This window comes from Schistocerca nitens, chromosome 6 (genome assembly GCF_023898315.1).
Source record: "Schistocerca nitens isolate TAMUIC-IGC-003100 chromosome 6, iqSchNite1.1, whole genome shotgun sequence".
Lineage (NCBI taxonomy): Eukaryota > Metazoa > Arthropoda > Insecta > Orthoptera > Acrididae > Schistocerca > Schistocerca nitens.
In genome coordinates, this window is record NC_064619.1 from 650,320,794 (window position 1) to 650,347,324 (window position 26,531).

Below are 26,531 nucleotides of genomic sequence, written 5' to 3' on the forward strand. Positions count from 1 at the left end.
GATGCCTTAAATGATAAAAGCTCTGCAACTAACTCACAAAATATTGCGTGATGTGAGTGGTTCACTGTGTCTTCTTTCGATTACTTGTGGCTATACATCTCGCGACATATCTTCGAAGCATATCACCATAGCAAGGTCTCAACACCATACCTGTAACATCGCTGGAAAGAAGGGAGGGGTTCCGTTACAGTCTTGCAAGAAGCCTCCCATCCTGACCCATCTACGTTAAGGCAGCAGACGAAATTCTACCTCTCGCTGCATTAGTGTCTCGTCACCAAACCCTTGTACTCCTATAATGATTCACGTTTCTTTGAACAGGAGAAATAATAATAATAACCAAAATGCGACTATGTTCCTGTTGAAAAGTTGATTATTTAGATCTCCCTCACCCCCCAAACCCACTCACCCCCCCCCCCCCCACACACACACACCGTATCCTACGTGCGTATTTTACCTGTACAAGTGGGAAAACTTTGAAGTTCTGTATCGCGGAAGCGGATAAATATATCAAGAATACGTTCAAGGATGATTGATATCGTGATCTAAGGAATATATTTTAGAAATTTCATCCGCTTTCTGTGGACAGCCGTCTTGGAATAAGCGTCTAGGTTTTGTATCCAAAAACCAAGTATTTGGGATGTTTGTCGGTAACGGGTAAACATTTTTTTAAATGGGACGACGGCAGTTCTAGACGAATACCTAGAGAATAAACAGTTAAAATTTGGCCATTTGCTGCAGATAGTTTTTTAGATACCCCTGCTGACGACGAAAAAATGGTGGAAAACGCTTCTTTCGCGTTTCCTCAGGGACCACCCTCGAATTAAATGGTGCCACCTTAAACGTAAATAAGACGCATTGCACACCACATCTAATGCAAAAAGAACCAACTGATTTCCTCCAATTGCATAAGCTGAAGTAAATGTGGAATACTGAAGCTTTGACCCTTTACTGTAAGATAGTTACAATAGGACGATCCTTCTGGTGGATATTCAAATGATCCGTAGCATAAGGGCTACCCAAAACATTTGACCACACCTCTCTGTCACCAACAGAACCGAGGTACGAGCCCGAAAAAAAAAACCGGTTTTATGTGCGGCGTTTTGGAGCATGCATGCCGATGATAATAATCGCAGTCGTACGTCAGTGGTGATATTCATTAGAGGTGTGACAAGGAGTAGTGACACTTCTGTATCTACTTCGCGATGTCAGAAATATCCCGAAGTGACTGCAGAATGTTTCATCGTTTGCAGGGCTGGAGAGAAACATTATCTCCTGAGGTTTTAATTACTCTTCAATCCCTGTACTGCATAAAGTGGAGGCTCCAATATTCGTACCTATGTTGAAATACGTATGGTTTGCGCCAATATAATAGCTCAGTGGCCATTCTTTTTAAATGTTAATGATGTCTGTTTTCCGTTATCATTTTTAATGATCAAATATACGTCTCACTAAACGGTGTTCATAGAATGTGTTGGTGCAAGTGTGTGCTACGATTTTTTGTGCTTTCATGATAAATCCCAGCTGAAACGATATCAGCCTACCAATGATAAAGAATTATAAAAGTTTTGTGTAGTTGGTGTGGAACAACATTAATAATGGTTAGAGCAGCATCATGAAATACATAGCAGAAAAAAATATAACCAAATACTACCATGTATTACATTATGCAGTTCCTAACAACCATAATTGTAATGATTACATCGCGATAACATTTTATTACTTGTATTAATCATTATATGTTATACAGTCCCCGCCGTATTTTTCTCTCTGTATGTGACGATTAATTTTACGAACTACATTAGGGATTTTTATGCAGTTTTCACTAATAGAAAGACTGATTAACTAGGAGGGTTTGTGCTTACAGTTTATAAATATTCCTTTCAAATTGGTTGAGCTATGAAGAATTAAAGTCTCGAACCGCGTTTCTGTGTCTGTATGTGAATGTTAATCTCAGGAAGTAAGCTAGGGGTATTAATGTAGTTCTCAGAAATTGACGGAATTATTTACGAGAAAGGTTTGTGCATATACACCGAAGCGGCAAAGAAACTGGTATAGGTATGCGTATCCAAATACAGATACACGTTAATAGGCAGAATATGGTGCTGCGGTCGCAACGCCTACGTAAGGCAACAAGTGTCTGGCGCAGTTGTTAGATCGGTTACTGCTGCTACGATGGCAGGTTATCACGATTTACGTGAGTTTGGACATAGCGTTATAGTCGGCGCAACAGCGATTGGACACATCATAAACAAGGTTGCGATGAAGTGGGGATTTTTCCGTACTAACGTCCACGATTGTACCGTGAATATCAGCAATCCAATAAAATATCGCTGCGGCTGGAAAAAGATCCTGCAAGAACAGGACCAACGACGACAGACCCATCCGCAAATTAGTGCAGAATTCAATGGTGAGTCATGAACAAGTGTCAGTGTGCGAACCCTTCAACGAAACATCATTGATATGGGCTTTTGGAGCCGAAGGCCCACTCGTGTACTATTGACGAGTGCACGACATGTAGCTTTACGTCTCGCCCGTGATCGTCAACACCGACATTGGATTGTTGATGACTGGAAACATGTTGGCTGGACGGACGTGTCTCGTTTTAAATTGTATCGAGCGGATGGACATGTACCAGTATTGAGACACTCTCATGAATCCATGGACCGTGCATGTCAGCAGGGGACTGTTAAAACTGGTGGAGGCTCTGTAATGGTGTGGGGCGTGTGCAGTTGAAGAGAAATGGGACCCCTGATACGTCTAGTTACGACTCTGGTAGGTAACAGGTACTGAAGCATCCTGTCTCATCATCTGCATCCAATCATGTTCATTGTGCATTCCGACGGTCTTGGGAAATCCCAGCAGGACAATGCGACACTCCACACGTGCACAATTGCTACACAGTGGCTCCCGTAACACTCTTCTCAGTGTAAACACTTCCGCTGATCACAAATTTCTTCCCCAGGCATGAACATTATTGACCATGTCTGGGGTTCCTTGCAACGACTCCCTCGTACTATTATGGATATATGGACAGCCCTGCAGGATTCACGGTAAATTCCCTCGAGCACTACTTCAGACATTTGTCGAGTCCACGTCACGTCCTGTTGCGGAACTTCTGCGTGCTCGCAGGGTCTCTACACGATATCTGGCAGGTGTACCAGTTTCTTTGAATCTTCAGTGTAATTTGTAAATACAGGGTGATTCAAAAAGAATACCACAACTTTAGGAATTTAAAACTCTGCAACGACAAAAGGCAGAGCTAAGCACTATCTGTCGGCGAATTAAGGGAGCTATAAAGTTTCATTTAGTTGTACATTTGTTCGCTTGAGGCGTTGTTGACTAGGCGTCAGCGTCAGTTGATGCTAAGATGGCGACCGCTCAACAGAAAGCTTTTTGTGTTATTGAGTACGGCAGTCACAATGTCTGTATATTGGGCACTGAGAATCCGCGGGAAACAACTCAGTATGAACGTGACTCGCCTAAGGTGAACGTTTTCTGTGCCATTTCAGCCAATAAAGTTTTTGGTCCCTTTTTCTTCGAAGGTGCTACTGTAACTGGACTACAGTATCTGGAGATCTTAGAGAATTGGCTGTTCCCTCAGCTCGAACAAGAAGCACAGCAATTCATATTTCAGCAGGCTGGAGCGCCACCACATTGGCACTTATCTGTCCGTAACTACCTGAGCGTCAACTACCCGAGGCGATGGATCGGCCGCAAGGCAGCCCGTGACAGAGCACTTCATCACTGGCCTCCAAGAAGCCCTGATCTTACCCCCTGCGATTTTTTCTTATGGGGGTATGTTAAGGATATGGTGTTTCGGCCACCTCTACCAGCCACCATTGATGATTTGAAACGAGAAATAACAGCAGCTATCCAAACTGTTACGCCTGATATGCTACAGAGAGTGTGGAACGAGTTGGAGTATCGGGTTGATATTGCTCGAGTGTCTGGAGGGGGTCATATTGAACATCTCTGAACTTGTTTTTGAGTGAAAAAAAACTTTTTAAATACTCTTTGTAATGATGTATAACAGAAGGTTATATTATGTTTCTTTTATTAAATACACATTTTTAAAGTTGTGGTATTCTTTTTGAATCACCCTGTATATCGTGCAAACTGGCTGATCTATGCTGATGTCTGTCGATTAGGTCGTGCCTCCTGGGTGTTTTCCTAGCATAATCAGCTGTAGTCGTACAAGTTACATTGGAATCTGGAATTTATAATCAGTTACCTAACATTGTTCTCTGAATTTTTATTGTAGCTGTACGTAACGACCAGTAAATTACCGTTGCGCCGTACAGAAAGGTTCAAATGGCTGTAAGCACTATGGGACTTAACAGCTGAGGTCATCAGTCCCCTAGACTTAGAATAACTTAAACCTAACTAACCTGCCCGAGGCAGGATTGGAACCTGCGACCGTAGCAGCAGCGCGGTTCCCGACTGAAGCGTCTAGAATCGCTCGGCCGCACCGGACAAAGTCGTCCGGTCGTAGACACTCGTGCAAGACCGAGACGGCTCCCTGTTCCATAAATGTTCATTTCTACAGATTCGGCGTTATATCTCGAATGTACCTTCTTCATTGTACGAGGGCAGTTCAATAAGTAATGCAACACATTTTTTTTATCGGCCAATTTTGGTTGAAAAAACCGGAAATTTCTTGTGGAATATTTTCAAACATTCCCGCTTCGTCTCTTATAGTTTCATTGACTTCCGACAGGTGGCAGCGCTGTACGGAGCTGTTAAAATGGCGTCTGTAAGGGATGTGCGTTGCAAACAATGGGCAGTGATCGAGTTTCTTTTGGCGGAAAACCAGGGCATCTCAGATATTCATAGGCGCTTGCAGAATGTCTACGGTGATCTGGCAGTGGACAAAAGCACGGTGAGTCGTTGGGCAAAGCGTGTGTCATCATTGCCGCAAGGTCAAGCAAGACTGTCTGATCTCCCGCGTGCGGGCCGGCCGTGCACAGCTGTGACTCCTGCAATGGCGGAGCGTGCGAACACACTCGTTCGAGATGATCGACGGATCACCATCAAACAACTCAGTGCTCAACTTGACATCTCTGTTGGTAGTGCTGTCACAATTGTTGACCAGTTGGGATATTCAAAGGTTTGTTCCCGCTGGGTCCCTCGTTGTCTAACCGAACACCATAAAGAGCAAAGGAGAACCATCTGTGCGGAATTGCTTGCTCGTCATGTGGCTGAGGGTGACAATTTCTTGTCAAAGATTGTTACAGGCGATGAAACATGGGTTCATCACTTCGAACCTGAAACAAAACGGCAATCAATGGAGTGGCGCCACACCCACTCCCCTACCAAGAAAAAGTTTAAAGCCATACCCTCAGCCGGTAAAGTCATGGTTACAGTCTTCTGGGACGCTGAAGGGGTTATTCTGTTCGATTTCCTTCCCCATGGTCAAACGATCAACTCTGAAGTGTATTGTGCTACTCTTCAGAAATTGAAGAAACGACTTCAGCGTGTTCGTAGGCACAAAAATCTGAACGAACTTCTCCTTCTTCATGACAACGCAAGACCTCACACAAGTCTTCGCACCCGAGAGGAGCTCACAAAACTTCAGTGGACTGTTCTTCCTCATGCACCCTACAGCCCCGATCTCGCACCGTCGGATTTCCATATGTTTGGCCCAATGAAGGACGCAATCCATGGGAGGCACTACGCGGATGATGAAGAAGTTATTGATGCAGTACGACGTTGGCTCCGACATCGACCAGTGGAATGGTACCGTGCAGGCATACAGGCCCTCATTTCAAGGTGGCGTAAGGCCGTAGCATTGAATAGAGATTACGTTGAAAAATAGTGTTGTGTAGCTAAAAGATTGGGGAATAACCTGGTGTATTTCAATGCTGAATAAAACAACCCCTGTTTCAGAAAAAAATGTGTTGCATTACTTATTGAACTGCCCTCGTACGATGGGCGTTGAATGAGTTACGCAGCACATTTCAAAAAATGCAGAATTTCTTGTGGGACATCATGAAATATTCCCGCTATACATAGTCTTCAAAATGGCGTCTGTAACGGAGGTGCGTTCCAAGAGATAGCTGTCACTGAATTTCCTTTGGCGGAAAACCTGAGAACTATAGATATTCATAGACACTTGCAGAATGTTCACGGAGGCACGGCAGTGAACAAAATCAAGGTGAGTTGTTATAGCGTCTGTTATCATGGCAACACTGTCGCGCAAACCTGTCCGGTCTCCCGCGTACCGGCCGGCCGCTCACAGCTGTAACTCCTCATATGAGGTGATCAACTGATTACAATCGAACACCTGGCTGCTCAACGTTATTTTTGGATCGCTGTAGGGGTTATTTTGTTTGATGCTCTCCATCATCGTGTAATGATGAACTCTGTGAAGTGTATTGCGTTACCATTAGGAATGTGAAGAAATGACTTCACTGTGCGGAAATGAACCCCTCCTTCTCTGTGGCCTCAGGGCCTCACGTAAGTCTACACACCCGAGAGCATCTCAAAAAACGTCAGTGGACTGTTCTTCCTCATTCACCCTGGAGCCTGGATACCGCACCTTACTATTTCCATCTGTTTTATCCAATGAAGGCTACACTCTGCGGGGAGAAGTACGTGGATGATGACGTGGTTATTGACGCAGCAAGACATTGGCTCCGACGTCGGCCAGTAGAGTGGTATAATGTGGGAAAACTGGCCATCCCAGTACGGTGGTGCACGGCCGTCGGATTGAAGGTACATTATGTTGTAAAATAGGGTATTGTAACCAAAAGAGAGGGGAACAATATGGGCCGTTGGAATCCTGAATAAAACCAACCTGCTTTCATATTGAAAAGAAAATGTGTTGCATTACTTATTCAATGCCCCTTTTACCACTGTGACGATCATACTTCTTCTTCTTCTTCTTCTTCTTCTTTTCTCGTTTCTGCCAGCTAGCGACCACATCAATTCAATAGTCTCTCTTTTTCCGACCTTTAACTGCCGCCTAGTGCTCCTGCAGTCGTTTCCGGCGTTGTTTTTTTTCTCGCTTGTGTCCACACCTTCCCTGTCTCGAGCTTCGGCTTTTCCTGTAAATCCCTGCGCATTCGTAATACCTTAAGCGAATCACGCACGCCGATATTTTTACCAGCATTCTTCAATTCTCATAGATCTTTACCGATTTCTGTGAACCATGCCTCTTACCTTGAAAGTAGATTAAAATGGCTCTGAGCACTATGGGACTTAGCATCTGTGGTCATCAGTCCCCTAGAACTTAGAACTACTTAAACCTAACTAACCTAAGGACGTCACATACATCCATGCCCGAGGCAGAATTCGAACCTGCGACCGTAGCAGTCGCGCAGTTCCGGACTGAGCGCCTAGAACCGCTAGATCACCGCGGCCGGCGAAAGTAGATTATCTTCCTTTTAGATTTTCTTCCTTCGTGTCACATGGCCAATGTACTTTACCGAATCATGTCACTTATTTTCTTCGCGTGTTTATACATTTACAGGATAAAATCGCAACACCAAGAAGGAGATGAGCGACGTAAACCAAAGTTGGTAGACCTGTTTCTATATCTGAAAGACATTTATTCAGAGTTCGCGCCAATCGCATCAGATTGGCGCTAGTAGACTCACTGTGGTGGGAATGCGGATCAGTATTGATTTAAAAACACACTGTAACTGTCGTGAGCGTTAGTTACCTTTTTGGTTGGTCGTGGTGAGTTAAGCTTGCTCAAAGATGCCTTTAGGGCGACAAAAGTCACCATTATCAATACCTCGCGAAGTTTGAACAAGGTCGGGTACTAGGACTGCGAAAATATGGATGTTTCTTCTGCGATACTGCAGAAGAGCTTAGCAGGAATGTAGCCACTGTATATACACTGCTGGCCACCGTAAATGCAACACCCTGAAGGAAGCATCCCAATCAAGTGAAATTTACACCATGGGTTTGCAGCGATGAGATATGCAACTGATTAGAATTTCAGCGCAGACGCACATCACGCGCGCCTGTGACGCCACCTCATAGCGCCATTTAAGGCTTGGCGATTTCGACGAGTGTACGTTCGGCACGTGTGTTTACCTTGTGGTTGTTTCACAAGACGATCAGTTATGCCTCGTAGACAACAGCGAACATCTTTTGATCAAGTATCCGAGTTCGACAGAGGAAGGATAGTGGCTTACCGAGATTGTGGATTATCATACAGAGAAATCGCTAGTCGTGTTGGACGAAACCAAACAACTGTAATGCGGATATGTGACCGTTGGATGCAGGAGGGTACGACGGACCGACGTGGTCGATCGCATTCACCTCGGTGCAGCACTGCACGTGCTGATAGGCAAATTGTGCGCAGGGCAGTAACGAATCGCTCAATGACATCCCGAACCATAGCACAGCACATTGCGTCTGTAACGCATAATCCAGTGTCTGCGCGTACCATTCGACGCCGTTTACAGCAGAGTGGTCTGTCCGCAAGACGTCCATTGCTTCGTCTACCATTGACGCAGAACCACAGACGTCTCCGTCGCCAATGGTGTGATGACAGACGGATGTGGACGGCAGAATGGAATGACGTTGTCTTTACTGACGAGGCACGCTTCTGTCTGCAGCACCACGATGGTCGGATTCGAGTGTGGAGACACCGTGGAGAGAGGATGCTGGACAGCTGCATTATGCACCGCCACACTGGTCTTGCACCGGGTATTATGGTATGGGGCGGTATTGGATATTACTCTCGCACGCCTCTAGTATGCATTGCCGGTACTTTAAATAGCCGGCGCTACATATCCGAGGTGCTGGAGCCAGTTGTCCTTCCTTACCTTCAGGGCTCGGCCACAGCCATATTTCAACAGGATAATGCGCGACCTCACGTGGCACGCATTGTCCGAAGGTTCTTCGTCAATAACCAGATTGAATTGATTCCCTGGCCGGCTCGCTCTCCGGATCTTTCGCCGATAGAAAACATGTGGTCCATGGTTGCTCAACGAGTGACCCAGATTACATCCCCAGCTGTCACACCAGATGATCTTTGGCAACGTGTGGAAGGTGCTTGGGCTGCTGCACCCCAGGAACACATCCAACGTCTCTTTGACTCAATGCCGAGACGTGTGGCAGCGGTGATCTCCAACAATGGCGGCTACTCTGGCTACTGATTCTGGCAGGAACCACATGTCACAGACGTCTGTAAACGTAATCATTTGATACTTGGTCAACATGTTATCTACAAAATAAATTTTGTTGTGCTACCTCTTGTCTTTCTTCGTGTTGCATTTACGGTGGCCAGCAGTGTAGTTTTTGGCCGCGGCATTCACGATAATGTTCAGTCGGAAGAAGACCGGGCTGCGGACGACCACATGGCACTACTGAGACGGAAGACTACCGTGTTCAGCGGATGGCTCTGACGCAGCGTACTGTATCTGCAGAAGTAATTTGAGCAGCAGTTGGCACCACAGTGGCACAGCGAAGTGCTTCAATTTAATTACTTCAAGGGCAGCTCCGATCCAGACACCCTGTAGCGTGCATTCCTGTCATCCCAAACCACTATGTTCTGAGACTTCAGTGGTGTCGAGCGAGAGCGCATTGGAGGGCAGGATGGAGATCAGTTGTGTTTTCTGATGAAAGCTGGTTCTGTCTGAGTGCCAGTGATGGCAGAATGAGGCAAGTTGAGTGCCTACAACCAATCTGTCTGCGTGCTGCACTTGTAGTTGTGGTCTGGGGTGTGATTTCGTATGACAGCAGGGACACTTGTTATCCCACGTACGCTGACTGCAAATTTGTACGTCAGTCTGGTGATTCGACCTGTTGTGCATCCATTCACGAACAGCATTCCAGGCGGTGTTTTCGAACAGGATAATGCACGCCCACATGCCGCATTTCTAAACCAACACGCTCTACGGCTCTACGGAATGTGGACGAGTTGCCTTGCCCAGCTTGATCACCAGATGTGTCTCCAATCGAGCACATATTGCACATCACTGGGTGACAACTTCAGCGTCATTAGCAAACAGCATCAACCGTCCCTGTGTTGACCGACCATGTGCAGCAGGCATGGAACTCCATCCCACATACTGACATCTGGCAACTATATAACACAATGCGTGTACGTTTACATGCTTGCATTCAAAATTCGGGCGGTTACACCGTATTTTAATGTAGAGACATTTCACATTTACAGTTGCGTAATTTACGCTTTCATTAACCAGTGATCTAACAGTGCTAATCACTTAAGTATGTTACCTGGATTAATGTATTCCCGTAATTTCATTAGCCTGCGTTAATTATTTTTTGATACAGGATTTTTTTTTGTCGTATATTTCGTGGTCGTAGCGTCTTGTATACTCGCTGTTTTGTTTGGTGAGACGTAGCATTTTTCTCAACATCTCTCTTCCTTTGGCCTCAAGTTAGGCCTTTCTTGTTCATAGCAGTAGTTTCTCATGCGTATGGCAAGAAGGTAAAAAGATTAGTGTTTAACGTCCCGTTGACATCGGAGCCATTGGAGACGGAGCACCCACTCGGAATGTTCCAAGGATGGGGGAGGAAAATGGGCCGTCCATTTCGGAGAACCCATCCCGGTGACAGCCTCGATCCGCTACATACAGTACTGTTAATAATATATCGCAGGCACTTCAAGGTGGTCGGACACAGACTGAAAAGCTTGTAAGAGAGTTGAAGGGAGATTATGTCGAAAAATAACTGCTAAGAAAAAAAATTCGAGCCCTTCACCATTTCCGAGTTAATTGGCATTAAATTTAGCTAATCAGGTCGCTAAGCGCGCAAATTCAATGGCCCCGCCTTATGAAATTAGTGTCAGATCTCATAGCGTAGATAAAAGCGCAAGAGACGGCTCAGCCTTTGGCTTGGGTTCGATCCTCACTACCGTCCCATGCCCAGTTTTTATATCGCTGTCTTGTACTGTTTTAGGAAGCCAGTTGGCATTGGCTACACAGTCTCTGGCGGGCCACTTGATTGGCTCTGAACACTATGAGACTTAACATCTGCGGTCATCATTCCCCTAGAACTACTTAAACCTAACTAACCTAAGGACATCACACACATCCATGCCCGAGGCAGAATTCGAACCTGCGACCGTAGCAGCAGGGCGGTTCCGGACTGTAGTGCCTAGAACCAAATGGTTCAAATGGCTCTGAGCACTATGGGACTCAACTGCTGAGGTTATTCGTCCCCTAGAACTTAGAACTAGTTAAACCTAACTAACCTAAGGACATCACAAACATCCATGCCCGAGGCAGGATTCGAACCTGCGACCGTAGCGGTCTTGCGGTTCCAGACTGCAGCGCCTTTAACCGCACGGCCACTTCGGCCGGCAGTGCCTAGAACCGCTCGGCCACACCGGCCAACGGGCCACTTGAATTTGCGCGCAACTGCCTTATTAGCTAACTTCAGCAAATTAACTCGGAAACGGCGCAATTTAACGAATTTTTTCTTAAGAACTGTTTCTCATCCGAATCTACCTCGCAGCGCTCTTACCAGATTTTCAGCCTGTTTCTGACCACCCATCTAATAACAGTGTAGTAGTGTCCAATTTTGACGTTTAAGATTATCGATCCCTTATTGTGGACTGCTTTACTTAGTTGGTAGGCCATTTCCATTTTTTACTGCGTGATAGGAAGGCTTCTTTCTCTGATGGGCTAGAGTCTATCCATTTACGTAGGTATTAAACTTTTCTGTCTGTTTATTGTTTCGTAGACCGACTTCCACTTCTGTTGGTGCTGACTTTATCCCCGTCATAAGCTGCGTCGTCTCAAAAGAGATTCGAAGCCCAGATTTCTTTTCTGTGTCTTCAGTTGGTTGTTTTGTTGCTGTATCTATAGCGTCTGAGGAGGTACCTAGATAATTTGCAAAGGCGGCAAAGTCGGCTATTAGATTCACATACTCGTAGCCTTATCCCATTTTCTACACCTATCTTTCCTAAAATTCAGTTGAAGATCAGAGCCGATAGTCCATCTCCTCGTCTCATGTCTGTCCTGAGGCATCTCTTCTCCGAACCTCATTTTGGAGGCACTGTTGGTTAGGATTTGCTGGATAATGGCTTTTCTATTGTTGTCTATGCCAAACATGTACAAGGATTTGTAATAGGATGGTTCGATCGATTAATTAGGATCGTTTTTGTTCGTTTACGAAGAAACCCGATTCGTTGAAGCGTTAGAAAAGTTTGTTAGAAGATTGGAAGTAATGTGCAAAGATGAGCAAAATCGGTGCCTCGCTGTGTGTATACTTCGCTTGTGAGTTGACAGTTATCGACCACACTGAGAAGTGATGAGTCCGAAAGTTAACTCCGCTGCCGGAAAAGAGAAGTACAGACAGCTGACAGTCGTCAGCCAGGCGGAGAAGGCGCTCCTGCATCTGGAAAATCCCTGGGGGGGGGGGGGGGAGAAGGGTAGGGGCAGTGGCTTATAATGAACAGTGTCGCTCCAGTCCACGTGTGCGTGCCTGCATTGGGCGGTACGGTAGCAGTGACCTCCACGTGCTGCGCACCAGTCCCGTGTCAGCTGTGGGGCGTCCCTCCTTCCAGGAGCTGGTGGTTCGTTTTGCTGCCTCCAGGACGTCCCTGTAAATATCTTGGGTCGCGAGTCCCTACAACTTCCTGCCAGTCCCTTCTACGGCATCTGCAAATCCTTCCTTCCGCTCACTCGAGCACATAATCGTGAAGCGGGGCGATTGTCGCTAAAATCTGGTTTTCGGTTATTGCGGTTTTTTTTTTTCCTCTCCAGTTTAGCCTGGCTGTTACAACCGCACAAAATAGTCGGTCTCAAAAATAACCGATTTTCTGTTTTTTATTGTTAGTCTCTTCAGTAATCATGGTAGACTTAGAACTGTTATTGATAATTTCCAAGACTCCCTCAGATTTTTGCATTACACATTTTAAAGTATGTAGAATCAAAATACCAAATAAAATAAGTAAATAAAAGAAAACTGAATCGGTCGACCACTCGGTCCTTTTCTCGAAAAGTAATGAGCGGTCCAATAATTCAAAAACTCACCAGTATACTCCTGTTGATCCTAATTCTGCTCAAAAATCATGTTCTAATCGAGATCATACCTCAGGTTGGGTATTGCGATTAGTCATTGTTAGAGGGTAAAAACTGAGGTTGGACAGCTCTTATTATTTCTATTAAGTTGTCCGTTTCCAAAGATTGTAAGCAGATAAAGGCATGTTATATATATCAATAACTTCTGTTTTCATTATAAGATGTGAATGAACTGTTAAAATTTTAATTTATCGCTGTTGTTGTAATTTCAATTCTCTTTTATTATATCAGAAACGGCAGACCAATGATAAGTTTTGTACGAATTTGTAACGTTCTTTTTTCTTCAGTTATTCTGAATGAAAAGCTGGTTTTCTAGCGAAATATATTTATTTACTTTTTAACCGGCTGTGGGTAAGTGTTGCTCACTGCCCGTGCACGCGCATCGACTAATGGGGCATGCCACATGACACATTATTATTCTGTCAACAATGCTGTAGCGATTCTTACATTGTGCTCTTTTCTGTCGGCGATGTCACTAAAACAGCATTGTTCGATTTTCCCATTTTCCTTAATGACACGGAATCTGACAGCAATGTGAACATTACGAATGATCACTACTTTTGTTTTTTTTTTTCAAAGTTTTATTTAAAAGTCAGAAATTTTAGCACTGTGTTATGGCAAATTTATATGCCGGTTTCTTTGCCTGTTGTAAGCTAGACCAAAGAAATACAGGAAAATACTGGTTATTCAGAACTAAAAGACAAGTATTGTTTTAACTGGCCTGCTTTCCCCATCCGTAGGACAAGGCCAGACCTTTTCATACAGCGTTTTGACGACTTTTAGGCCGTGGAACTGCTACTTCTCATTCAAGTAGTAGCTCAACTCGCCCCGCGAGGTTGAGTGTACCGCGTACCAGTCATCCCACGTACAAAAATTTGCCTGTTCGCAAATCTATCACGCATCCTCCACATGGCACCCATCTATGCTGTCCACTCAACTGCCTTATAGGTAGACTTACGTTATTACTCTACTTTTATATAGTGGGAATTGCTTCGACAAAAAAATGTTAACATACATTTACGTTTTACAGAATTGTACATGTAGAGAACGTACATATTTGTGCAGCTGTTGCCCAGACGTGGCCTTGACTGTTAGACGGCGAGAACAACGATGAAGACGACGACGACAGAAACCCAGGAACGGGAGGAGGGCCGGCCGCGGTGGTCTCGCGGTTCTAGGCGCGCATTCCGGAACCGTGCGACTGCTACGGTCGCAGGTTCGAATCCTGCCTCGGGCATGGATGTGTGTGATGTCCTTAGCTTAGTTAGGTTTAAGTAGATCTAAGTTCTAAGGGACTGATGACCTCAGCAGTTGAGTCCCATAGTGCTCAGAGCCATTTGAACCATTTTTTGAACGGGAGGAGGGGGCGTATATGGTGAGGCAGCTAAGACAGGCCACATTTGGTATAACAGGGCAGATATTTGTGGAACCTCTTTACCTGACGGCTGGTCAGTCTTTTGTGGCGCTATTATCTTGATACTATTTTATCAAGTCCCACACTCGTTATGCCGTTGAAGATCTCGTAGAAGCTTCTTTCAAATGTCACAGAAAAAGAAGTAAGCAGTTTCATTAGAATAAAACAAATCGGTGTCGTAATTCGGCAACTACAAACGATAAATACCACTTGCGAGGGGCGGAACCTACACCTCAATACATTTATTCATTTTGGATAAATTTGGGATGGCTTATGTTAGATCCCTCACCTCCAATATTCATTATTAATGAAAGAACTGAAGACTGAAGACACGAAGGAATTTCGGTGAGAATGGACATGGCTTGTTCTTTTTAAGCTCGTTACTATTATCAGTATTTCATAAGACTTTAATACTGCTTACATAACTTTCACTTTTTAATTACCAGCGGTAGCGCATCACATAATGTTGTGGGCATGACAAGGAAGGAATTTCGTTCAAGTGACACCTACATCTGTATGGATGCTCCGCAAATCACACGTAAGTCCCTGGCAAAGGGTTCAGCGAACCACCATCACACTATTCTCTATTATTCAAATTTTGAACAGCACGCTGAAAAAAAGAACACCTATATCTTTCGGTGAGAGCTTTGATTTCCCTTATTTCATTTTGATGTACGTGTCTCTCTATGTTGATCGGCGGCAGCAAAACATTTTCGCATTCGGAGAAGAATATTGGTGATTCAAATTTCTTGAGGAGATCCCGCCGCAAGGAAAAACGCCTTTCCTTTAGTTATGTCCATCCCAAATACTCTATAATGTCAGTGACACTCATTCCTCTACTTCGTGATTATACAAAACGTGCGGCCGCAGCTCGTGCTCTTGCGTTAGCGTTCTCGCTTCCCGCGCACGGGGTCCCGGTTGTGTCACGGATTTTTCCTGCATCTAGATGACTGGGTGTTGCTGTGTCGTCATCATCATCATTCATCCTAATCACAGTCGGAGGAAGGCAGTGGCAAACCACCTCCACTAGGACCTTGCCTAGTATGGCGGTTCGGGTCTCCCGCATCGTCCCCAACGCTCCTCGGAGTACGGGACCTCATCATCGTCACAAAATGTGCTGCTCTTCTTTGTACTTTCTCAATCTACTATGTACTACGTTAGTCCTATCTGGCAATCAGGGAAGTAATTTCACCTAATCGGTAGTAATAGTTGTGTCATTTGTTTATGCATTTTGTGATCAGACTCTCATGGTGAAATTTAAGCAAAAGATGCAAAAAAATCAAACGTGAAGTTCCGTCAACACGTAAAGTTGTGCGTATCTAGTCAGAAATAAACACATACCGAGGTACGCTATTACGATAAGTATCACTCTACAGTGGTTGCTGAGGATCATATAGACACCTTCCCTCGCTATGCGTTTGTATCAGAATGTTCGAGTTTTGTGTGTCCCACCGCATTTCTAGAATGCGAAGAAATCGGTACAAAGGACGCTTTTCGCAAAAGCAATTCGTAAAAAGGTCTGTCGGCAAAAGATATTGTTTTTTTTTTTTCAATGACGGCATTTATGAAAATTTTCACACCGAAAAATATGCAGCAGCTATAGTCGTTGGCAACAACTGGTAACAATGAAAGTATACAATGAAGAATAACGAGTGGAAAGCGCACTCTGCAAACCAGTCTTTTGCTCAAGTGCGCGCTGTGCCGTCTAGTGCGCATGCAGAGATACGTGTTAGTTTACAACTAGTGTCCATTTCCTCAAACCGATAATGTGTCTGGTAATTTTCTTAGTTCCACCCTTTCTACCGCCACATGGCAGGCGCCCTAGACCTGTTGTAACCTATTTCGTTTGTGGCAGATCGTCAAGTAATCACCCTCCCTCCCCCTCTCCCTTTAACGCATTTAGGACGTAGATAAGCCAAACCGAGACTGAATATTCACGGGGTAACAACGACCGTTACTTTAGTACAACAGCCTCCCTGGGTGCGGTTTTCACATTCCTATAGTCCAGTGGTCTCCAAGCCGGGGATAATTACTAAATACCCCTATAGCGGTAAAATGTAATTTTCTGAGTGGTAAAAAAAATACTTTAATTGTGTATCGGTCACAAAACTAATATTTTTAAAAAAATTTTATCGATCGTTACTATTATCAGTATTTTGTAAGACTTTAATACTGATTACGTAACTTACCCTTTCTAATTACCAGCATTAACGCATCACATAATGTGGGCATTACAGTTTGTGAAGCGAATATACGGACAATGTCTTCCTGACATAGTCGACCCACTATACACATACTTTTCACCGTGCACCTGTAACTGTAAAGCTAAGACATATACTTCACATATGCGTAAATATATTATGAAAATTCATTCTCTCTTCATTATTCACTTCGCAGCGAACTAACTGGCAGTGAGACACTTACCGTGTAGTAGGTACTAACTGTTGTGGGCCCAACTCTGTATTATTATTATTATTATTATTATTATTGTTATTATGAGTAGTTGTAGTAATAGCAGTAGTAGTACTGTTATTGGTAGAGTTCAGATAAAAAGCATTGGCAGCCTTAACTGTTACAATTTTGGCCAGTTCGGAAGTAACGAGTTGAGCAGTCAAGTGATTTACAAAAAGTAGGAGTAAATATAGTGCCCATATTTGTATTTAGTTGATTTTAAATGGTGTAGGGTGTGTGTAAAGCAAGCGTCACTACAGAGAGAAGTGGTGCTGAGGAAGAGTATTTCCTAACAAGTGTCTGCCCTCAATGTGGACAGCTAGCTTTCTATCCTGATGAAAAGTTTTAGGTAAGACTCACAGTCTACTGAGAACTGCCTCATCGTTTTATAAAAAAAGATTCCTATAATTAGCAGTAACAATTGCCTAATTGACTTCTTAGTTCGTGATTTATTAGAACACCTGCAAAACTAAATATCATTTAACTTTTGTCATTGTAAAAATAAAGCGTTCAGATTAAATTCCTTTCATTCTAAAGATCAGTTTGGTGCTTATGTTGGTGGTGGTGAGGGAAGAGGGAGTGTTACTGACCAATATCTGATCACATTCAGGGGTAACGCTCTCAAAAAGGTTTGGGAACCATTGCTCTAGATGAAAACTGGACTGGTCAGCTATTTCTGTGACACACGTCCTGTCAAAATACAGCTACACACAGAGTGATGTTTACACGAGTCGCATACAGGTGGTGCACAGGACTTACTTCCCTTAAGTTAATGGTAGACTTGGGTAATTCCATTAAGTTAAAATAAAATTTTGTCAAATCATTAAAACCGCGGACCCCTTACTACAGAATAAGCACCAGGCAACTGCACCATCAGCTGATGTATGAGCCGCTGCATGAAGTTCTACAGCATGGACCAGAACTCACTAAAGGTTTGTAACTGTCTTGAAAGTAGAGCTCCAAAATTTTAATTCGTTGCTAGGTGCTGAATTTTTCCAAGGTCAACCAAATCCTTCGTGATTTTGACTATACGGTAGTACAATTTCAAAACATAACTGGAAAATATTTTTAGATATTTGGTTGTGATAGGCTGAGCAGAAATTCGACTTACACATAACACATTTATTGTACACATGGGTCATTACAGTATACAATAGATGCAGCGCTCATGCTACCCGAACCTAGAAGGTCGTACTAATTGCTCTGCCTAGCTCTCCTCCAAGGCAGAAGTTCGTTTCACTACCAGATTCCTCGAAAATGACGTCAAAATGAGGCGTCACTCGCGGTGACCACGAAATTCGATAGCAGTCGACCCAGTGAGACCGAAGTCACATCAGCGATAACAGCGCGTGAGCACACACTACCAGATCTCAAAATATTCGCAGAAAAAACAACTAAATATTTGTGACAAGCGAGAATACAAATGTTATCGCTCGACGCTTCACTCGCAGAAATTTCATTTTATAATCAGAAATAAATCACAGTACCAAAGAACTCATTCCCGAGAGAGCACCTTGTTATAAGTAAAATAGCGAACGAGGCAATGCTTCGCACCTGCTAACGGTTGTATGTCCTAATATCCATCTTCCCCTCTCTCTGTCCATCTCCTCCTCTCTTACTCTTTGTCCTTCTCCTCCCACCCTCTCTCTGTCCATCTGCTTCTCATCCCTTCTCTCTGTCCATTTCTTCCTCACCATCTGTCTGTCCATCTCCTCTTTCCCCCTCATTATGTCCCATTCCTTTTCCCCATCTTTAACAACCTCCTCTTGCCCATTTCTGTCTGGTCCGAAGCCTTTTTTATTACTATTGAAAATTTTGTTTCCATAGTACTCTTCAAATCATGAGTCAATGAGCCATAAATGAAACTTTCCTGTTTTCCGTGAGAATACAAAATAGAACATTGTTGTGCATGTGATTTTTGTTTACAAATGTATATAATTGGAAAGAATATGGACGGAGAAACAATTTGTGTAGTGGTTTAAATCTGCTGTTATGGTTAAAAAACGGACTACAACAAAGGAATCAAAATTACCTATTTTCACAGCAGACCACAGTGCCGCATTTTCTCTTTATTAATTGGTTTTAACAGAAACCTATATAGTGTTGTTAAAAAGTACGTACAGCTTATCTTCGTCCGAATGTTTATTAGAGTATCGTGTAAAAGTTTGAAGTAAATCGGTTAAGAACTTTTCAAGATTTTTCTCAACAATGTCTTCTATTTACATTGTACTTACATATTATATATAGGGTGATTATAATTAAAGTTAAACTTCAAACCTCTGTAGAAATAATAGCACTGGTCAGAATGACGTTAAATCGCAAAGGAATATTATCGGAGAAGGGGGAAAATGTATGACAGAAGAAAAATAAATAGTTACAAAATGCAACAGTAGATTGTGCTCTAAGCCTCATAATGTAATAGTGGTCGACTGCAAACGACAAATGAAACATACAACAATGACTAAGGTGTACGTTTGACGTTAAACAAACTCTACTGCTCAATGTGCATGGGTGTAAGGATGTGATACCGTTAGTTACGTAAGCCCATCCACCACAGTAAGGTCACGTCACATCGGATGGGAAAATCAGTTTTTTATTGTCCTGAGCCAAAAACCGCATAAAAACATCAATAACATCGGTTTCTTGTTGTCCTGGGGCCAAATATCGCATAAAGGGCATCAATTAAAATAAAATCAGATTATTAATTGCCGTGTGCCTGGCGCAAAACATGTTCAATATGCTGTCCACCGTTTTCTGCAACAAGTTGAAATCAAGAAACAGCATGTTCCACAACTGATCGAAGTGTTCCTGGGGTCACGTTCAGAATGTGTTGAGCAATGCATGCCTCCAATACAGCTAAGTTTGCAATCGGAACACTGAACACATCTTTCACATAGTCCCACAGCCAGAAATCACACGGATTACTATCAGGTGATCGGGACGACCAGGCTGTAGGGAAACGGAGGCTGATAATTCTAGCATTTCCGAAATGGCGCTTCAGCAGCTGCTTAACTGGATTTGCATTGTGAGGCGCTGCGCCATGTTGCATAAAAATGATCCCATGCACGCTGTTGGAGAGCTGGAATGACGTGGTTGCGCAAAAGACACTCATAGCGCTTACCAGTGACGATACGGTAACAGCACCGGAAGCACCTGTCTCTTCGAAAAAATGTGGTCCTATGAAAAATGATGCCGTAAACCAGCACCACACAGTGACCTTTTCAGGCTGACGTGGTACTGGTTGATTTGCGTGTGGATTTTCTATTCCCCACATTCGGCAATTCTGTGTATTGACATAACTTGTCGGATGGAAGTGGGCTTCGCCTGTCCACAAAACTTCCCGCAGTCAATCATTGTCCACTTCCATGCGAGCAAGAAATTCTAAAGCAAAGGTTTCTCTTGCTGGCAGGTCATCAGGAAGCAACTCGTGAAAATGGGTAATATTGAATGGATAGCAAAGAAATATCTTTCGTAGGATTAACACACCGTGCTCACGGGTATGTCCAATGTTCGGGCAATTCTCCGTGCACTACACGTTTGCACACCACCACTCGTCTCCTCCTACATTGCTGTGGCCACTGCTTACGCTGACGCCGAACCAGTTCGTTTCCTCCCTCTACCAGATTGCACACCAAAAGAACCCGTCACTTCGAATTTCGAAATCATTTTCTCCAGATCGACAGCAGTCATCGGACCAACGCCTTTTCACAAATCCTTCACTGTCCGGAACTTCTGCAGAGCGACGTGTGCACGGTCATCATTCTTGTAATACAGCTTTACAAACAGAGCGTGATCCTGCATTGAGACAATCATGGCGAACGTCGCTGACGCTAAAGGAGAAAAAGCCGTGTACCCGGCGTGTTTATACCAACTTCAATAGGTCGTGGGCATGAGAGGTGTTTTCATTTACATATTGTGGCTGGCTGTGAGCACTATGGGACTTAACATCTATGGTCATCAGTCCCCTAGAACTTAGAACTACTTAAACCTAACTAACCTAAGGACATCACACAACACCCAGTCATCACGAGGCAGAGAAAATCCCTGACCCCGCCGGGAATCGAACCCGGGAACCGTGGCGTGGGAAGCGAGAACTCTACCGCACGACCACGAGCTGCGGACGTACCGTTGCTCTGTAAAGTTTTAATTTCGTTGACGGCGTGAGTGGCCGGATACTATGGTATTCAGTTTTCTATCTCGTATGTGTGGTGTAAAAGTCATCCCTCTATTCAGTATCACTCCCAGGAATTTCGTCGTCGTTGTCCAGGGCATTGGCTGTCCATTGATGGCAAGTCGCGTCCTCAGTTCCGGCCGTTTCTTCGTGAACAGTATTGCTGCAGTTTGCGTAGGATTTAGGATGATTTTATTTCTCTTTGTCCTGTGTTCGGTGACGACAAGTTGTCGTTGCATTCTGTTGACAAGTTGTTCGATGTTCCTCCGAGAGGCTAGGAAGGTCATGTCATCTGCACACACTGGTGGTGACGTGTTGAATAATTAAAAACACAAATTTAACAGGCATGGCGATATCACCGCTCCCTGTGGGATGCCGGGTGAGACAGTTTTCAGTGATGATTTCTTCCCATCCATTCGTACAAACAGACGCCTGTTGTCCTGCAGAAGCTATCAACCAGTTTGATGTAACAGTCGGGGAGACGGGTTTATCGACTAGTTTGACTATACGTTTGTCAAGTCACACCCGGTCATATGTCTTTTCGATATCTAGGAAAACTCTGAGAAGTTACGTCTATTCATGTTGAGTTGTATGGACGCTGTGATTCGAAGCAGCTGCCTTCTGGCCTGAGGTGCGCCTGCTTATAATGCCGGTTGGCTGATAGATCTTCTAGGACCATTTTCGATCACGTCAGTGGCGTAGGAAAATAATCCGATTGTTGATCGCGACCTCTGGCGCTGCTGTCGATCCGCGGTGCTGGGGTAACGGACCCTGGCGGCCGTTGGCTGAGACACGAGGCTGTGTTTACGTCTCCGGCAGCGGCCTTCCTCGTACCGTAAACATCTGCTTTGTTTTCACTCGCTGTGATGAAGGCATCCCGCATCTCTGCTCTGTCATGCGGGTCGGCGAAGTCACAGGCGCACGGGATGGACACTGCACATTCAGCATCAGATTGCTCGACGATGGCTGGGTCAAGGGGGCGCCACTTCGGGTAGTTGCATGTCTCTAACCCAGTTACGCAAACAGGGAAAGTGACCTACATTTTAACATTGGATCCGAATCACGTTCAGTTCCTGGGGCTTCTCACATTGTTTAGATGTGAAGACTAGATTAAAGCCAGACTGCAATTTCGGTTTTCAGACTGGGATTCGATACCATGACATCTCGGTTTCCAGGATCGAAAGTTGTAATAGTAGTAGTAATGGCAATCATAATATTTTCTCTATCTGATAGTTAAGACTTCATGTAAATGATTAAGGTTGGTAACCACGCTCGAATCCTTGTTTTAGTTTGTCAGAAAGTTTCATTTCATCCGCACAGACCAACTACTCTCCACACGGTAAGCACTGCTTTAAACACAGCGTCAGGCAGACACCGCACGTCACCAGTGCCCCTGGCCGGACGCGTGTCGCCTAACGGTGGCTTAATATTCCGACAACATGTGCCGCGCCTGCGGACACTGCCCGCTGTCTGTCATTACGCGCGATTCAGGAGCCGCGTCCGCAGCGTCATAAAACAAGGCCTTTGTGCGTGCTGCGTAATGGCGCTGCCCGATGCACTGCGTGAATAACGTTGTTAGGCAAGTGCCCCGACATCGTGCTTCGTTACCGCGGTTGTTAATACGCGCCAACAATGCCACCTGGCATCCATGCGTACTTTCAGCTCCATGTACAAAAATTGCAATACCAGCAAAGCAGCCCCTATGGGAGAGGCACATCACCGGTTTCAAGTGTCACAAAATCGGAAAAAAGTATACTGAACGTATGAATATCTGCGGAAACGAAGGAAAAAAATCTGCTATAGAGAGTCCATGGTCAGCCACTACTCTGAGGTATTGTGTCTGTCATAATTTCGCGGCTGTGTAGGGGGTGTTTGCTGACTTATGTAGAAATAGCGCCACTGCTAACGGAGAGGATTAGTCGCGTCAACAAAACCATATTTTTACGAGGTGTAATAAAAAAAATACGGTGACTGTGCTTTTTTAAGCAGAAACTGCTGACGCAACAGCCATGGAATGTAATTTGTCAGATAGCCTGATCCGGTGAGACAGGTTGCGTCAAAATGGAACACGATATGACTTGCCAATCACCGGCCAGAGGCTCTTGAGAGAGGCTGTGTTTACCTTACAGAGCAACGGTAAGACCCTCCCTGCTGTACGGCTCGACGTCTTTGGGAACAACATGTGACTGTAATATATGCAGTTTGCAACCACTACAAAACAGGTGTTTGAAATGGAGTGTAGGCGTAGCAAGGTGAGCCATGTTCAAAGAAATACAAGAGCTGACTGGAGAAAACTACGTCGAAGATAAAAGACGGGGCAACTCGTCTTTTTCACAAACTAGACGAGAATCGGTGAAATGCCCGCCAGCTTGCGAATGCAAGCCAGGCCCTACCACACTGGCACAAATACAAGGCGCCTCGAGCCATTATTGCACCCCACAGGACCATCAATGATGATAGTTATTCGGTACTTTACATGTAAATAGTTTCTGACAATCACTCGTACAACCACCTAACCAACACTGTCAAAGGACTCAAGGACCCACAGAGAGCCCAAGTCTCTTTGCAAGCGAATACACAATAAAGTGGAACTGTTTCTCACACCTTACAACTCCAGAAGAAAAAATCGCCAAAGGCGATCACTCTTTGGACACAACATGCCAAAAAAAGAATGAAAAACCATGCTGCCAGGACTTTTAGGCATCTGCCATCCCAGCCGCAACGTGCCTCGCCGCTGGTAGTCCTGGATCGTCAGAAGTGGTGGTTGGTTGGGTTGGCTTGTTTGCAGAGGAGACGAGACAGCGAGGCCATCGGTTTCATCGGATTAGGGTAGGACGGGGAACGAAGTCGGCAGTGCCCTTTCAAAGGAACCATCCCGGCATTTGCCTGGAGCGATTTAGGGACACGGGATTGAACCGTCGTCCTCTCTAATGCGAGTCCAGTGTGCTAACCACTGCGCCACCTCGCTCGGTCAGGAGTGATAACTTCGAACTGTGACTTAAGAGTGTCTTGTAACGGTGGTCTGTAGTCCCTGCACATCTTTGTGGTAATTCCGTGCCAACCACTCTCCAGGAGTTTTGTTTCCGTCTTTTCTTTGGTGGACTTTCTCTAGCGAGAGACTTGTGACGAAAACACTTTATTTTTGTTACTCTTTTGTTATAATCTCTGAAGTGGGATCCGTACTTTGTTTCTTGCTTGGATTGTGTTTCGTTTCGACGACTTAGGGGATATCAGAAATGCCCTTGTATATTGGATTTTCCCATTAAAAAAGATTGAGAAATATCGTTCGCGTTTTGTCGCTGGTACCGCAGAAAGTTTTTATGCACTGCAGTCGTTTGATCCAAACAATTGACGCTCTCAAGTGGTGAATCATTGTAGGAGTGACTACCAAAGTCTTCTGATGACCTTCGTGGAAGGCGTCAATATGACACTTCGCTGTAAGCTGTCCAAGTGTTTTTGCTCCACTACAACGCCTGAGCTAATCATACTCAGGACAGTCACACAAAGTGTTGCCAGGTCCGATTGGCATCAGAACAGGAATTGAGGATTGGTAGTTTAAAAAATGAGAGAGACAATGTCCTGAAAATCGAAGCATGGGAAATATGAGAAGGAAAAGAAGCAAAAAATTATATTGTTCAATCATTACATCAGTATTTCTTAATAATGTACACTATGTACAACCTTGGTATCTTGGAACAGCGACAACTACAGCCAAAGCATAGGCTCTCCTCACAGTTTCTAGTTCGAGAAGTTATTATAATAAGTCAAGCAAATGTCACAATTTGACCCCTCAGTGCACCCCATTGCATATCTGCAAAGCTTTCAGGCCCATGACAGTTATATACATTAGACAATATGGGGGTCAGTATTCAGTGTCTTATACCAATTTTCTGAAGTAAATGAAATTCGTGCGCACCTCATAGCCCATACTTTTATCGTATCACACAATGTCATTGCGCGTAGCGCGTGGCAAGCGGAACATGTGCCAATTTCCAAATTTGTGGAAACACAGTAGATTGAAAAAACGATAAGATTCGTAAGATTCATGCCAGTTCGCCGGCCCGAGTGGCCGAGCGGTTCTAGGCGCTTCAGTCTGGAACCGCGCGACCGCTACGGTCGCAGGTTCGAATCGTGCCTCGGGCATGGATGTGTGTGATGTCCTTAGGTTAGTTAGGTTTAAATAGTTCTAAGTTCTAGGGGACTGATGATCTCAGATGTTAAGTCCCACAGCCATAAATTATATGGAAAAAAATCATCAACATAATTAGCGATTTGACATCAAACGGTGGATGAATGCCTCAAGACTTATCCTTAATCATGGTCTTTGACGATATGCACCCATATTGCCACTGCTTATTTTCTAACGTCACATACTCACTTTACTTTACTTCGTTGTCTCAGTCGTTTTACGTTTTTTGGAATTCGTTAAAAAAGTTTCTTGGGTCTTCTACAAAGGGTGCAAAATGAAAATGGGTATATAAAATATTTCATGTACCTTAAGGCAACCCAACTTACATCATCCGCCTTCGGTGCAGATGATGTGTGTTGGGTTGTTTATCTTCATGATCATGAAATATTTTTGGACCAGTTATTTTGTTCACAGTGCTCCAACCATCCATCTGACTACATGTCCCATGGGTCTACTTCCACTTTTTTCGTAATCAGATTCACCTCTTCCACTCTGTACTAATTACGCCTTACACTCTAATCTGTTCCCTAGTCCATTTGTTTCTTTTCCTGTATCTTATAATACTCGTAATTCTGAGCATGCATCCGTTCACATTGATCACTGAACAGTTGCCACCGCCTGTCAGTCCCAGCAAATTGTAATGGTGGCTATCATTATGATTTGGAATGTTGACAAGTAAATGAAGGGATGTTTTCACGTAGTTAAACTTCAAGCAAAAAGGACAGTTGATTGTAATGCCATTATAACTAGATTTGAATGAAACATAATTTTGTCTAAATATTGGTGCCTAGTATGTGCTATAGCCGAGAGATACCTCTAACAATAGCGCTTCCATTCACCTCTATTCTAGTGCGTCAAATTATACACTTCAGAACTATTCAATTCTTCCAAAATGAAACTTTCACTCTGTAGCTGAATGTGCACTGAAACGAAAGTGCCTCGTAGATTAAAACTGTGTTCCTGACAGAGACTATTGCGTAAAAATGTAACATGTACGATTTTGAGATTGTTACAACGCTGATCCCATAGTTATAAGAATGGTTTTGACCACATTTCATTTGCATTCATTGCATGTTACAAATAAAACAGTTTTCCGCGCTAGTCACTTACATATTTTGCCACAATACGTTTCGCCGGTTCACACCATCATCTTCAGGTTGACAGTTGTTTCTTCACGTATCTGGTGTCGCTGTAGAGTACAGATGCCTTTTCACAGCAGCAGAACAAGGATTCTTGGTCTGTGGCAGTGAAAGGCGTCTGTACTGTTCACCAACACCAGCTATGTAAATAAACAAT

At 44.2% G+C, this 26,531-nt stretch overlaps 1 protein-coding gene across 4 annotated transcripts in view; it reads left to right on the forward strand.

Moving 5' to 3' along the window:
• LOC126262332 (hemicentin-1-like) overlaps positions 1-26,531 on the forward strand; it is a 1,226,997-nt gene that overhangs the window by 299,260 nt on the left and 901,206 nt on the right. The gene's annotated exons all lie outside the window — the stretch shown is intronic.